The sequence below is a fragment of the Pelodiscus sinensis genome, chromosome 1 (assembly GCF_049634645.1).
Source record: "Pelodiscus sinensis isolate JC-2024 chromosome 1, ASM4963464v1, whole genome shotgun sequence".
NCBI lineage: Eukaryota > Metazoa > Chordata > Testudines > Trionychidae > Pelodiscus > Pelodiscus sinensis.
In genome coordinates, this window is record NC_134711.1 from 22,420,910 (window position 1) to 22,437,683 (window position 16,774).

Genomic DNA, 16,774 nt, shown 5'->3' on the forward strand with positions numbered 1-16,774 from the left:
CAAATAAACATCATGATTCCAGTTGCTGTACAAGGTAAGTAAGGGTGTGTCTACACAGCGCCCTCACCTCAAAATAAGCTATGCAATTTGCGCTATGCGTAGCTTATTTCGATGTTATTTCAAAATAAAGCACTATTCCGAAATGCCCTTTATCCCTCTTGCAATGAGGTTTACAGGAATGTCAGAATAGCAAGCCCATTATATTTCAGTATAATGGGCTTGCTCTTACGATGCGGAATAGCTATTTCGGGATACCAAATGTATCCCAAAATATCTCCGCTATGTACAAGTAGTCAAAGGGTGTGTCTAGACTACTGAGTTTTGTCGACAAAAGTGGACTTTTGTCGACAAAACTATACCTGCATCTACACTACCGCTGAGTTCTGTCGACATAACGTCGACAGAACTCAGCAGTTTTGTCGACGCTGGTAAACCTCATTTTATGAGGCATAACACCTTCTGTCGACAGCGTTCTGTCGACAGAAGGTGTTATTGCCTGTAGGGTTGCATCTAGACTACAGGGTTTTGTCGACAAAGCACCTTGCTTTGTCGACAAAACTGAATGTGTCTAGACGCTCTATGTTGACAGAAGTTTTGTCGACAGTATCTGTCGACAAAACTTCCGTCGACAAAACCCTGTAGTCTAGACGTACCCATAGTGACCTCTCCTTCTCTAAGTAATATCCCTATGGGTTCCCCAGAGGATTAACTGAGAATGGCCGGCACTAACTGGTAGAATCCCGTTAAGTAAAGCAACATGTAAATCCTGAATATTTGTGCATATCCCAAGGGAAAAAAACCTCCTTTGGGGAAAGAAAGGCCCCCTGGAAAGGGAATAAGATGGAGTCCATGCCGCCCAAAACACACACACACAATAAAACTAAGCTATTAACAATTAAAAACAGTTAAATTAGTCTGTTAGGACTGGGTAAACTAAAGAATAAGTACACAGAGGAACGACATTAAACTAGCTAAACACGCAGGCACCTTATGGACCTGAGGATGTTTTGTCTGTCACACCCCTGTTGGTAAGGGGCACAGAAATAGCTGAGGCATCCGCATGAACTGAACACATGCTGCTGAAATTTTCTAATCAAAGGTCCATGGGTACCCATAGGAACATAAAAGCAAGTGACAATCCATAGGAACATTATTTGAAGAAGAATGTGACTCTCCTAACTTTAGGAGCACACATAAGTCATATAGTTTGTGATGGTGCCAAATATTTGCATGTTGTATTGGAAAATACAGTGCATGCTCAAAATATTATAGTTGCATAACATATCTGACAGGCCGGATCACAAAGATCCCCTTGAGACTGTTAGCTGATGGCCTGATCATACCTCTGAGGTGCCCCACCACGTTGTCCTGCTGAGCCAGACGCACTGGTTTCCTCTGCAAAGGCAGAGAGTTCAGGTAACCACCCCCCTGCAAAGCAACACAGACACAGATAAGAGGGCACAGTTACAGGGATTTGACAGCACCTGGGAGCACAGCCCCTAAAGCCCAAAATAAATCCAACTTACTCTGTCTACAAGTTTTACACAGCACAAGCTCATTAGTTCACTCCCTTTATCAATAAAAGCGGGATAACCACAACTGTTTCTCCCCACAGGTAACAATTATGAATATGGGGGTTACTAAATAGATTTACATGTCATGGTTCTAACTTCATTTACATGAAAGATACATGCACACAACTAGAATAGTCACAGTCTGGGGATTACGAGCTCTTGAATGGCAGGTTACTTCTATCTGAGCAGACTCAAGCACGAAATGCTGTCAGATGGAAATTGTATTGGTTGTCTACCACGAATACCAATATATGAGCACATCTGTCATGGGTTAATAGACTTTGTCACAAAGACGTTCTCCATTCAGTGGGGAACACAAGTAACTAAATCTAAAACCTTTCATGACCACAATGCAGAATTCTTTAACTGTCTACTGACAAGCAAGTACGATCCCTGTGTAGCTACGCCACCGACAACTTTCTCTCCGGTGGCTTGATAAACGACATTAGTGTCACAGGCATAGATGACAGGCAGTGTTCCCTGTAAAGGGCTGCATTGCAATCGTGTGTATACTATGCCGGTCAGAAACTATGCAGTTCAAGGCTCCTCTGTGCAGCCAGGCCACTTAAGAACCTGCTCTGCTCACCCCATCCTGCTTGCTGCAGTGGTGGAAACGCTTCCTATGCTGCGCTCAGCCTGAGGCGTTAGTGGCTCTGCATTGGCCCATGTGCAGGAGCTCATGTGTGGAGCTTGGCTGGACTCTGCAATGCTAGCTGGTCCAGTGGGAGCTGCAGAGCTGCAGCTTGATGGGGGCCAAAGCACCAGCCACCCCGCCAACACCTGGTTTCCAAGGATGTGGAGATCGCTGCTGTTGAGTGGCCATGCAGGTAGATGCTGCAGCCAGGACCACTGCAGCAGCATGACAGTGGTGTCATCTGACCCCCACCCCCCCCAGCCAACAGTCCTGCCAGGCTCCTCTGCTCATAGGTATCAGAGATAACTTTTAGAGGGACTAGTGTGTGATTCTGGTGAGGAACAAGACCCACACACCTCAACCCCTGCACTTGCTATATAGCCCTCACCAACACCCCCCCACACCGCCTAGTCAATGCACACACGCGTTGTGTACCTCACATCAGCCCCTCCATATGCCCATCCCGTAGTCAACCCCCCACTTATGCCCCTACATGCTCCTTAGCACCCCCTCACACATATACCCCCTTCACAGCACTCACTCCATCCACACACACACACACACACACACAAACCTCACTGTCCCCAAACCTTTCATCCTCCGTGCAATCCCTCACTGCTCCGCACACATCCATGCATCTTGTCGGGGGGGAAGGGTCGGTGTAACAACCATGCTCTGCACACACATTCCCCTCCCCACTCCATGCACACAGGTACGATTGCCCAAGGTCAGAATGAAGTGGTCAGTGACATTTGTAGTCTGCTCTGTACAAAGAAAAATTAGGGGGAACATTGGCAATAAACCTATTCTCAGAATGGTATAATAATTATAATAGGGCATGACATGCTGCATGTTACAGAGAGATTAAAAGAAAGGGCAGAAGAGATTGATCTGCTTATCCCCATATACCACACCTCGGTGGACTGTACAGTATATGCTCCACTTGCCTCATAATCAAGTGCAATTCATCTTTTAGACTGATTTGAGCACTAATATTTCCAGCTTCTGTTTCACAAATTGTTACTGATACCAAGTAACATGACACACAAAGAGTCACTCTAGGGTAAGAGACCTGCCTGGGCTTTACATCAATTGCTACCCCTGGGGATGGACTGTATATGCTATATCATAAAGGATGCTTTGCAATTCAATAAAAACCAAAGCTAATTTTCCTATTCAAGATCTCTACATGCTGTCTTAGTGACTTTTTTTTTTTTTTTTTAAGCATTGCCATTTAAAGGTGAAGGTATATCCTTTACTCCCGAGTACTAAGCACAGAATTTGGATCCACTTCTATATGCTGTCCACAGAAGAACAAAGCATTTGACTGTTTAGCTGATAATAGTAAGAGAGGCAGCTATTAAGAACATGAGCAATATTTTATTCAGAAACTAGTATGACCTACATTACAGAAGGTTAATAAGTTACTTCAAATGCAAAGATCTGTCTGCTCTCACCTTGAGTTCTGAACGCTTTTAATTGTGGGACATAATAGAAATTTTAATCATAGGCTCTAACGGCTTCAGTGTTGCCAACTGTCATGATTGCTCCGTGAATCACTCACGTTCAGCTGGTGCCAATCTCCCAGTGACAAAGCAGCATGAGTCCTCTTGAGAATTTCTAATCTGCCCAGGGGAAAGCCCCAGCTGATTGGCTGTTTCCCCATTCCCCCACCTCCTGGAGAAAATCAGCCAATCATGGCTGCTGAAAAAGGCAAGTCGAGCTCTATTCTCCTTGCCCCGGAAGAGACACCATTCTTATAGGAAGGAAGTGGAGAGGAGGGAGTAGAAAGAGTCCAGCAACTCAGAATGGCTCCCCTCCCCTTTTGTGAGCCATGGGGCAAACATGGGTCCTCTGTTCCTCCACTTTCCCTCTCTCTTCCTGCAGCATGGGATGTGGCCAGCGAATCAGTCAGCAAGACGCACACATGCTCACCTACCCATCTGCACCTGTGTGTGTCTGTAGAACTCCAGAACCAGCAGGAGAAACAAAGATGGGGCTGGAGAGAAGCAGCATTGATGGATGCAATGGGAGAAGTAATAGATGGCTGAGGACAGACCTGACGGGGGCAGAGTTAATGGGGAACTATTGATGTACAGAGGGATGGGCGTAACTCTTTCAGCAGGGGCCAAAATCACATTGGTACATTTAGAAGCACTGGTAGAGTCTTGAAGGGATAAAAGAATTTGTAGCCACATTTATATCTGCAAAAATGAGCCGTGGGTATCCATATCCATCTGCACAGATGTGGATACCTGTGGCTATACAACTGATATTTGCAGGCCTCTAAGCATGGGTAACACACTTTCTCTCATCCCCCAGACGCACCCCAAAGGTGGGGCAACTGAGGTCCAAAAGCAAAACACAGGCCAAAATTACATTTTTAAAAAGAATCAGTCAATTTTGGGGGACACCTAAGTTTTAGTCTTGGGGGTTGGCAATGCTGCAGAGTGGAACTGCAATGTGGTGAGAGAGCTGGGACTTAAAGTTTGGACTATTTTGTTTTAAAAAAGTTTGAAATTCAGTCTCTCTGAAAACTATATACAGGCTAACAAAGAGATGGGGAAGATTTCAATGTTTAACAAAAGATGGCTTATAAAGCCCCTGAATAGCTGACCTAGGTTGGAACTCTGTGGACACAATGACGCCAATGGGATAGGAAGGTGTTAGGGACTTTGTAAAGATGAATGAAATCAAACAAGCCGGGTTATTCATGATCACAAGTTAAGGAACAGTATGGAACACATTTATACCCGCTTCTGCCAATTGCTGTTTTAATCGACAGTATAAATTCACTATATTTGGAGGAGACTCATTGAGCCTCAGAATTGAGAGCCCAAGTCCTAGAACCCTTACATGTGAAGGTTTGAAGCTGCAAGTAAGCTTTGAAGGCAAAGTGAAGTCTCACAGTGTTTGAAGAAGACAAAGAAATGGATCGCTGTTAAGAAGTCTGAAGTAAACGGCACTCCCAGGATGCAAAGAATATTGTCCCATACTAGTGCTGCATGAACTCTTTTGCCAGCAGTGAGAGCTACAGAGCTGATGGCTCAGCCAGCAGCTTTTAATAAACAATTTAGAAGAAGATTTATATGTATCTAAGCTGTAAAATCTTTTAGTTACAAGAGCGTCTAAAAGAGAAACAAATGTTGCCTATACACAATCAGCCTAAGAACAAATTGGCAAAAAGAAGAAAGCAAAGACTGATTCTCACCCATCAGAGAAGAAAAGGTGATATCCCCCATTTCACAAAATAGGAAGGGGAAAAACACAAATGATACTCATTTGGAAATAAAATTAAAGTAAATAGGGTCCAGATTGTGTTGTCTCAAAGGAGAAGCGCTAAGCAAAATTAATAGCATTTGATTTATTTTTTCCTTCTTCTTGCCAGCCACACCAAAGACATATATTTTTGGAGATGAATTTAAATGTACTTATTAAACTCCAGGGCTATGTCTACACTCACGGCGTCTTGCATGAGAAATATGCAAATGAGGCTAAGCATGGAATATCGCTGAGCCTCATTTGCATACCTAATGAGCTGCCATTTTGCAGAAGAGGCTCTTGTGCCAGAAGGAGCCGTCTACACTGCTGCTTCTTGCACAAGAAAACCTCTCTTGTGCAATGCCGCTACGCCGATTATTTTCAGGAATAATGCCATTGCGCAAGAGGGTTTTTCTTGCGCAAATTGGGGCAGTGTAGACAGCTCCTTCTGGTGCAAGAGCCTCTTCTGCAAAAATGGCGGCTCATTAGGTATGCAAATGAGGCTCGGCAATATTCCACACTTAGTCTCATTTGCATTTTTCTCGCGTAAGAAGCCACGAGTGTAGCCATAGCCTAAGTGTGTATGTTTCAGGTCATTTTGTTATAGTGGTTTATGTTGGTATGTTACTAGTACTGTTTGTGTTTCTGCTGTTTCACTGGAGGCTTTTGGAAAAGGTTTGCAAGGTCGCTGCAAGTGAAAGAAGTGCTGCTTGTTAATGACTGAGTTACTGTCTTCAGGAAATTAAGGCCTCCAACTCTCTCAGGAAAAAGTAGAGTCTAGCTTGCAAGGGATCAGTTGCTGGTTTCTGTAAATAAGCTGCAGCGCTTGGATATAGGAAGCTCAACTTGTACATTCCTCCAAATGCAGCTTTCAATCTCCACCTTCAGGAACAGCAGAATATTGCACCCCACCAGAACTGGGACATTAGGACCAGAGGGGAGAAATCGTATTGCCATCACAATATAACCACAGAGAATGTCCTAGACTGAAATAATCATGAACATGAATTGCAAATAAAAACCTCAAAAAACCCACATAGTGCAGAAATGTGTCCTGAGTACCCTGGCTAGAAGAACTATTCATGACATTGCTACTGACAAAACAATGTTTTTAGGGTCAGGTCCTTAAGCTGCTGCAAAAGGATGGCAGTCCTAGAACTCTGCTGGAGCATGGAGCTGGAAGATAAGTGCAGATTTTAAAAACACACAGACCTACGCGACTTCATATAGCATTTATATACATGCAAAAGGACAAAAAGCAATTATAGTTGATATGAAGGGAAAATAGTTGCACCAAGTAGTTTTTAAAAGGGCATCACCATAGGCAGGCTTCTTGGTTTCATGTCATTCCACAGTAGCTGTGAGATCACTGAAAGAGACAAATACAACCATCCACACACCTAAAATTCTCATCTAAGCTCCCAACTCATGTCTGAATTACTACCACAGTCTTCTCTCTTTCATAGAAAATGTAATCATGCCCCGTTTTAATGCATTCAGACTGCTGCTACCAATGTAGCTTTGCTCTTGCCACCCCTCTGTCTCCTTTCACTGGCTTCCCCCTTCTCTATTTTATCAAATATAAGATGCTTTTCTTTACTTTCAAGGCCTCTTCATGGTTTATTCCCATCCCTGCCTTTTTTCTCTTACTCCCATCACTGATTGCCTCATTATGTCAGCTTCCACATCCCATTTGTTACAGTTTCAAACAAGCACCTTTGTGTTTTCTCCCATGCTGCCCCTCCTGCTTGGTAGCTGCTTCCCAAAAGGATCTTCAAAATTATTTCATTGTCCACCTTCAGATCCCTCCTCAAATCTCTGGCTGAAACACCTACAAATATTGACAGTAGTTAAAATGTTGATGTGCTAAGACTATATCCTATCATGCTGACCAAAATTGTCATTGCTGCCTTGAATTAAACATCTGAGAGTAACCATCTCTGGTCTCTTGCCTTATACTTAGAGGCTGCGTCTAGACTGGCAAGTTTTTCCGCAAAAAGCAGCTGCTTTTGTGGAAAAACGTGCCAGCTGTCTACACTGGCTGCTTGAATTTCCGCAAGAACACTGATGATCTCATGTAAGATTGTCAGTGTTCTTGCGGAAATACTGTGCTGCTCCCGTTCGGGCAAAAGCCCTCTTGCACAAATGCTTTTGCACAAGAGGGCCAGTGTAAACCACACGGTATTTTTTTGTATAAAAAAGCCCCGATGGTGAAAATGGTGATCGGGGCTTTCTTGCACAAAACCACATCTAGATTGGCACGGACGCTTTTCCGCAAAAAGTATTTTTGCGGAAAAGCGTCCATGCCAATTTAGACACTCTTTTCCACAAATGCTTTTAACAGAAAAACTTTTCCGTTAAAAGCATTTGCGGAAAATCATGCAAGTCTAGACGTAGCCAGACTGTACTTTCTTTGGAACGGGGACTTTCTTCTTTTTGTTCTGTGTTTACTAAATCTGGTGTCAATGCTCCTGGGCATCTTAAAATAATTTTTCTTCTTATCTTTAGAAGAAGTGGAATGGAGGCAACATTTTTAGTCTCAGCCCAGGGCAAAAGTAAGTGGTTCTCAATTACCGCTTTTAGATGACGCAGACTATTCCCTGTAGTTATTGAAGCACAGGGAATTTGGTGATTTTATCTGAAGTTTGTCCGTCAGCCTTTTCCTTGTGTTTGGAGGTTTCTACATTATCTAGACACATTCCTTTGCTTACAGACAGGCAAATCACTAATATATACAATATTATCAAACATGTCAAAAATAATTTAAAATCTTATGAAAACTGAAACCTTAAAAAAAAGTATTTCCCCAAAATCCCAAATGAGTATGTAATAAAGAGTTTGCCTTAGAATGTGTGTTTATTATTGTTGTAATACAATTCTTTAATAACTTCTGCTAAAAAATTTACTGACTTTTCTTCATCCTATCTGCTCAGTAATATGGCCTTTGAGGATGAATAAGGAGCTTAATTAGTATTATAAAATATCTTCTTTTGGATTTTTCGATTTGATTCACAATATCTGCAGTAGATAAGTCAAAAACAGCTTTCATCTAACTGCCGGAAAGAAATTAATTTAGTATGACTGAAATTGATGGGCACATCAAAAGTATTTGCTCAGAATGTGTTCACAGTGACTAACATCATGAATATGGAAAGCTATCTTGTCTAAACCTAACTTGCAGATGGGCTTGGCAGAAAATAAGTTAAAGGAAATGAATGTCATAATTTCAAAAATAGGTAAAAATGACAACGATGCAGAGTCTAGACAATGTGAGATGATTGTCATGTTTTCCAGTTTAGAATGATAAGATCTCTTATAATTTGTTTGGTCTGTTGAATGCACAAACACAAGTCACTGAATTTGTATGATCAAGTAATTTACCATGTTATAGTGCAGTGGTCCCCAACCTTTAGAGGCTCCCGGGCGCCTGGGGGCGGGGCCACTCATGCCGGGTGCCCGGGGGTGGGCCACTCACGCGCCGGGCGCCCGGGGGTGGGGCCACTCATGTGCCGGGCACCCGGGGGCGGGGCTGCACTTCCTGGGGCATGCCAGGGGCGGGGATGCCCTTGCACCTGGCACCGGCATGTGCCCAGGGCTGGGATCAGGGCCACCCAAGCGCCTTATGCTGTTGGCCCAGGGCCGGCGCCCGAGCCATGTGCCTGGGGCCAGCACCAGCACCGTGCGCCCGCATGTGCCCCGGGGCTGGGGCCGCCTGAGCGCCGCACACCAGGCGCCGGTGCGTGTCGCGCGCCTGGGGCCGGCCCTCCAGTGCGCAGCGCCCCGGGGGTAGAGCCGTCCCAGGTTATCGGCAGGCATGCACAAATGCCCCGGCGGGCGCCATGGTGCCCGCGGGCACTGTGTTGGGGACCACTGTTATAGTGCACTGCATGAGCACACTGAAATGTACCACCAGAAAAAAAAATCAAGCCATATGCTTCAGATATTAACCAGAATTATAAAAACTGTTCCTCCCCTACCACATCAAAATAAGAGACTGTCCTCAATCCCAGCACCTTCCTTTTCTTCTCCTTCGCTTTCTCTAATTCCCCTCTCTGCCCCAAATCCCAATGCCTCCTCCCTTTCTGACTCATGACTTCTCTTGTCCTCGTTCATACTTGCGTCTTTAATCTCTCACTCTCCTGTCATCTTTTCACTTCTCAGAAAACCATACCCACCTCTCCACCTATCAACTCCTCTCCCTTCTTCTAAATGAGGAGTGTGCTGCTCACAGCTATTGCTTGAAGTTTCTCTCCTAAAATACCAGCCTGACTGGCTTCTGCTCTATCCGCTCCACTGACACAACACTAACTCAATAACCATTTGTGGCTAAACTTCAGAACCCCTATTCCAGCCACATCCTCCTCAATCTCTCTCTTGCTTTTAGCACAGTAGTCATATTCTCTTATTCAACATTTTGTTTTTCTTTGAGTTCTGTAGCTGTCATCTACAGATTCTCCTTTTACCTGTTAGGTGGGCTCTTTGAGTAGTCAGCCTTCTCCTTTCAAAATTTTCCATAGCACCCAATCATTGGCCTTCTATTTTCTTTCCACACCTTCTCATTAGAGGACTTCATCTGTTCCTGCTGCTTCAGCCACTGTTTCTATGGGAATGGCTCACTCATCTACCTCTCTGCTGCTGACCTGTTTCCTTCTATGCAATCCCACGTTTTGGTTTGTCTCTAACATCTCACCTCCTGTGAGATAGCCAGTCTGCACTCTTGATCATGTCATCCCATCTTTTGCCACATTTTCCATCATTTTTGACCAGCACACCATTTCCTTTGCACAGACCCCATAACCCAGATGCCATCTTTAAACTTCTCTCTTACCCTAATCCCATAACTTTCAGGTTTTTTCCTCCTTAATGTCTTGTTTTTTGATTGTCACCCCATCACACCCTCCTTCTTACCCCAATATTACCGACCTCAAATGTCCATTTTTCTGCTTTTCAGCTAAGTGTATGAATCTAGAAAGATTCTGCCTTTGGAGCATCGTGCTCTTGTGATGCTTACACTAATTTGCCCGCTGCAGGTGCCTAGCTTATGGTGACTTGTTGACATTGTTATAAAAGTTTTTTAAATGATTTGGAGCCATGAAATTGAGTGTCTAGCTAAACCATAGAGCAGTGGTCTCCAACCTTTTAAAGTATGAGATCACTTTCCAAATGTAAGTGCAATCCAGGATCTACCTCAACCCCAAATACCTTTGCCCCACCTTCTTCGTGCCCCTTCTCCAAGGCCCCACCCCTGCTCATTCCATCCTTCCTCCCTTTCATCAGGCAGGGGCAGAGGGTTGGGGCGCAGTCTTTGGTTTTGGGCTAAGGGCTTTAGAGTGTGAGAAGGGCTCTGAGTTGAGCCTGTGGCAGGAGTTGGGCTGTAGGAGAGGGGGTTCAGGCTCTGTAAGGGAGGTTGGGTCTAGGGGGGCTCAGGGCTAGGACAGGGACTTGGGTATATGACTAGGACAGGGATTCAGGCTCGAGCTGGACACTGCTTACCATGGGTGGCTCTTGTGTGCAATGGGGCTAAGGCAGGTTCAACCCCTGCCCTGGCCCTGCATCACTCTCAAAAGCAGCCAGCAAATTCCATCTCAAGTCCTGTTGTGCCCCCCCAGCCCCATTCTGTGGAGATAGAATACAAGGTGGGAAAGGGGAACAGCTCCAAGGCAAAGGGTAGGAGATGCACAGCAGTCAAAATCACCTGTCAGAGGCTCCAAGATCTACCAGTAGATCCCGATCTACTGATTGGTGATCACTGCTATAGAGCTACATAGTCTTCTTATTGTTATCTTTCGCTGCCATTCTTCCAGTTGCTTGCTGCCTTCATTGCACCCTATCTTAAATTAGGTTGTAAATACTTATGGTAGAGGACTGTGTCTATGTGCCTGTACAGCACCTAACACAATGGTGCTGATACTGAAAGAAGTCTTTGGGAGCTACTGCTTTACAATTCAACTGCTAAATAACAGGTCAGCAGCGCATACCGCTCTTTGGTATAGACTAGCATTTTAAGCATAAACTGACTGACCCAAATAAACAAAATAAGGCAAATGTACACACGTGCAGAACAAAATCTGGCTGCCACTTCTCCACCTTGTTTGCTCATGTTGTGATAGTTTTATGAACCAGTGTATATTTTTGTATTTTGAGTGCAGGGAATCAGAACTGATTGCCCCCAGAATCGTTGCTAACTCGCTGAATTTCCAGCTGACTAAACAAAACTCTGTCTCAACCCTGCAATGTCACTTGCAAATAGTATATTTTCTTCAGTCTTGTAAGTGGTAGTATAAGGTGCTATGAAGTGACCCTGCTAAAGTCCCTTCACTCTGAAAGATCCCATATAAATGTAAAATATAGTTACAAGTAAAGTGTCAAAAATTTGAAAAAAAAATCAATAACATCTCAGTCTCTTTTAGCTTAATTTCTTTTTTATTTTGTTTCTTAAGACAACTAAAATTTAAATAGGTTTGAGACTAGATTTAAGGAAGGAATGGGGTTTCCACAAAGATCTAACACCATACCAGCCTGCTCTGAGTATGATCTGCAGAACGTAAAAATGAACAGACTGGGTCAGACCAAAGGTCAATCAAGGCAAGTATTCTGTCTTCTGACAGTGGCCAATGCAGGGTGCCCCAAAGGGAATGACTAGAACAGGCAATCATCAAGTGATCCATCTCTTGTCACCCATTCCCAGCTTCTAGCAAAACAGCCATCAGCAATGCGCTGAATAAACATCTCTTTCAGTCTTACTCATACTCACATCCTAAGAGTCTGGAAGTGATTGCTCAAGTAATAATTGAATCAGATAAGGAGTATATCAGGAGATTGTCAGATTGACTTTATTGATTTATGGTCTGCATATCTCCTGGTTTACTTTATAGTTCTGCTGCACCATAGGTCTTTAAAATAACATAAACAGTGCAATTCAAAGTGATTAGTTCTGTGTGTTACATTAGTTTTGGAGGGATATGCTACAAATGAAGTTATAGGACTTAGTTTTCAAAATTAGAAATGTTCAATTACAGTTGCCTTAGGACAATAGAAGTTGACATGACCTCACCAATAAACTGGGTTATTCCAAGCATAACTAGATAGTCACATTATAACCATACTGAATGTGACTGCTTTGTTTTGGAAAAGGCAGGATCTCTCTGGGGGTGCGTCTAGACTACAGGGTTTTGTCGACAAAAGTGGACTTTTGTCAACAAAACTATACCTGCGTCCACACTACCACTGAGTTCTGTCGACATAACGTCGACAGAACTCAGCAGTTTTGTCGACGCTGGTAAACCTCATTTTACCAGGCATAACACCTTCTGTCGACAGAGTTTCTGTCGACAGAAGGTGTTATTGCATGTAAACTGTCCTTTGCGTCCACACTACCATGTCGACAAAGCAGCTTGCTTTGTCGACAGAACTCAATATAGTCTAGACGCTCTTTGTCGACAGAAGTTTTATCGACAGTATCTGTCGACAAAACTTCTGTCGACAGAAGCCTGTAGTCTAGACGTACCCTGTGTGTGTTAGATTGTAACTCCAGGGGTGTAAACCTGGACCCACTGAGGCCCATGGGAGTTTTGCCACGAAGCTTAGTGAAGCCAGAATTTCACTCCAATTCTTTCTTCACAGGCTCTTGGTGATATCAATGTTTCTGCAAAGTAAATCATTAGCTTTGCTGTCTTTTTCTTCCTAGTTCACTACGCTTTTCTTGTGACCTCATCTCAATGTTTACATCAGTCTGCCACAGCTTACATAATCATAGGAGAGTTTGATTTCTAATTATAGAACTGTGGCTCCAAATAATATTGTGCTCTTGATCACATAGGCCAGTTGGACTTGCTTTATTGCAATGAACCCATCTTTCACTGTTGTGTTCTCCACACCAAAAAGCTCTGTCAAGAAGTAGTAGACTGATTCGCTGGCCAATCTCCTGGGTGCAGTAGCAACTACCTTGTTCCCCATGACAACAGCGCTTCATATTTTTTTTCTTGATGTCAGGCTGCTGCCAGCTTAATGCTGAACACTGAGACTCAAAAGCAGGTTTGCTCAACTACAGGTGTTTCAATCAGTCACTGATAGTCCAGACAGCTACACTGTCTCATGGATGAGCAAAGGCAAAGATCTTATATGCCTACTAGCTTCAAGTACTTAGTACCATTTCTACCCCATTACATTTCCAGGATGTTAAGCAGCAAGTTTCAGAAGCTGAAGAATGTAGCAACTGTACTGAAAAGTAAGTTTCCACAATGGAACTAAGATGTTGTAATCCCTGTTTCAGGATTATGGAATCAGCAGAATAAAATCATATAAACCTAGGTGGAAGGGAGTAATCCTAAAAAGCTACTCAGAATACATCTACAGAGCAGTATTATCCAATTCATAGTTCCCCTCATTTCATGAGCAGTACGGGAACTTGAAGGGAGTGTGCTCTTCCTTCGATTTCCTGATGTGTAGTCAGAGCCTAATGCCGAGTTAAGCTATTTCGACTTAAGATACACAATTGATGTAGCTGTAGTTGTGCAGCTTAATTTGACTTTAGCCCTGCTGCGTAGATGTATCCTCAGGGAGCTATTGCAGAGGCACTTAACCTTAGCGGCCTTGAGTGCATTAAAAAAAAAACCATAGGCAAAGTACAAGATGTGAATGCAAAAACCTTCATGATGGCAGAAGAACTGTGCTGAAAATCCAAAACATTTTTTCTTGTGACCAGTTAAGATTACTGTGGTTCTAACTGGTTACACGATCATGCTTGTGGCTATGTGCAATGGCCCCAGGTGACTTACGTAGCAGAGAAAGAAAGAGCCTGGAGCACTGGGACTGGTTTAGAGTCCTGAACCGAAGATAGGGCATGTATTAAAGTAGCTGTTTACATGTTCACTGTTCAGTAGGTGAAGTTGGCAAAGCTGTTGCTCCTGTACTAGGCACCAGATAGCTGCACAAATGTATTTCTGCTAGTATCGCTGTATCCCAAATAATGGATACAGATGTTTTGTTCAAATTACCAGGAACAAGTCGATGTCATGAAATATGAAGGTGGTATGTAAGTTGTGCATTTTAGTTGTCTGGTTTAGCCTATGCATATCAGGGTACTTAGCCTTAATACTTTGTTCAGCAAAGGGAGAGAAGAATTTCCTGCTGCTGAGACACTCCTTGTCACAGGGAGGTCATGTGCTCATATACCTGTAAGCATGGAGCCAGGGCACTTGGCTTGTGTCTTGATGGCAATAAACGTGGCTAATTGCCTTTGTCACTGAACCTTGCCTGTGGCCTTTATGAGTAACATCAAAGTCTGTCAAATGAGCAGGCTGCCTTCCCTGCCCCAAGGACAGAAACACTAGGCAACCTGAACAGCATTACTAATGGAACAACACTCCAGCCTTCAGCACATAACAGTGAGTAATGCTACCCAGATTTGCTAAGCCAGCTATCTGCATGGAGGTGGCCAACACACTGACAGGACACACACACACACAAGTCACCTGACAACTCTTCAGGCTAGTTCAAAAAAAGAGAAAGGCAGAGTTTCTATCATTTAAAATGCTAGCACTCTCATCTCCTAGACACCCAACTTCTGCTCTGACTAGCACTGTTGCAGAGATCTTTTGACTTAATCAAAAAATAAATGCAGACCTTTTAAAATATCTGGATCTAAATGTTTTAAATGTTGATATTTAACTTGTGATTTATATTGTGTGTGTGAATGACAAGCAACCATTTAGATTTAGTCAAATTAATTGCATTTGTCAAATAGTGAAGCAGCTTGCACTCCATTCAGTTCTTACATAATAAAAAAACCCAAGATATTCATTTAATTGCTACTATACCTCCAGTGGCTTCGTTTTGGATTTTTATGTGGTTGGGAAGCAGCTAATCCTTGATAAAACTAACTTTCATTACCAGAAAGATTAAGCTCACTTCGGAGATGCTTGTAAATAATTTCTAAAGACTGAACAAACAAAAAGGGCAGCACAGGGGATTACATTTATCCCTTCTAAATAAAAAAAATGTAGGTCAAATAAGCTTCACCAAGGGAACAGACCAGTCCTTGTTTATGAGCAGATCCTATGAGTAAGCATGCACTTCATTTAAAAAAAAAAAAAAAAAAAAAAACTAAATCATTTCTGTAAAAAAAAAAAAAAAAAAAAGCTCTACAGCTACGTCTACACTAGCATGATTTTCCGCAAATGCTTTTAACGGAAAAGTTTTCCGTTAAAAGTATTTGCAGAAAAGAGTGTCTAGATTGGCACGGATGCTTTTTCCGCAAAAGCACTTTTTGCGGAAAAGTGTCTGTGCCAATCTAGACGCGCTTTTGCGCAAAAAAGCCCCGATCACCATTTTTGCGATCGGGGCTTTTTTGCGCAAAACAAATCTGAGCTGTCTATACTGGCCCTTTTGTGCAAAAGCTTTGCGCAAAAGGACTTTTGCCCAAAGGAGAGCAGCATAGTATTTCCGCAAGAAGCACTGATTTCAGACAGTAGGAAGCCAGTGTTCTTGCGGAAATTCAAGCGGCCAGTGTAGAAAGCTGGCAAGTTTTTCCGCAAAAGCTACTGCTTTTGCGGAAAAACTTGCCAGTCTAGACGCAGCCTACTTGTATTAATCTCCTTTATCATGCTAACAAATTGATAGTTTATAATGGAAGAAGAGTCTTTAATCAAAATTTGATAGTATTTTTATTAGTCAATGAAGGGAAGGGATCTGTTCTGAAAAGTGCTCTGCAGCAGTTTCAAACTTGTCCAAAGCTTGGAATGTAAGAGAAAATCCAGTATGTGATTGCTTTCCCTGAAGGATCCCCAGATATTGATAGTGTGAGATTTAGCATTGCTAACACTACAGCTATAGCAGAGATCATGGGTTTTCCAATTTAAAACCAATTTTCAGCAATTACAAACTGCATCTGGCTGAAACTTGACAAATGATCAACTCAAATGAAAGACTGGTTAAAATCATTTACATTTTTTGCAGATAGAGACAGGCAAGTCAAAATACCCATTTCTAGGGTTGTGGGGGTTTGGGAAGCATTTCAATGAATTGTTTTTTAATGAAATAGGATCACATGGTAATCTCACTTATAATTATGTTAATCCAATATAAATAAGGTTACATATGACACAAAGGGGCAGATATGTAAAGGTATTTAGGCTCCTAGGAGTTAGACATCTAAATGCCTTCACGAATCTGGATCCAAAGGTTTAAAATGACAATTTGTCAGACTATTCCAAAAAAGTATCAAACAATTCAAATATTTTTATTTTATCTTTTCTATTAACTTCCATAATTATGCTCTGAATTTTCCCTGATGTTATTGAGGCTA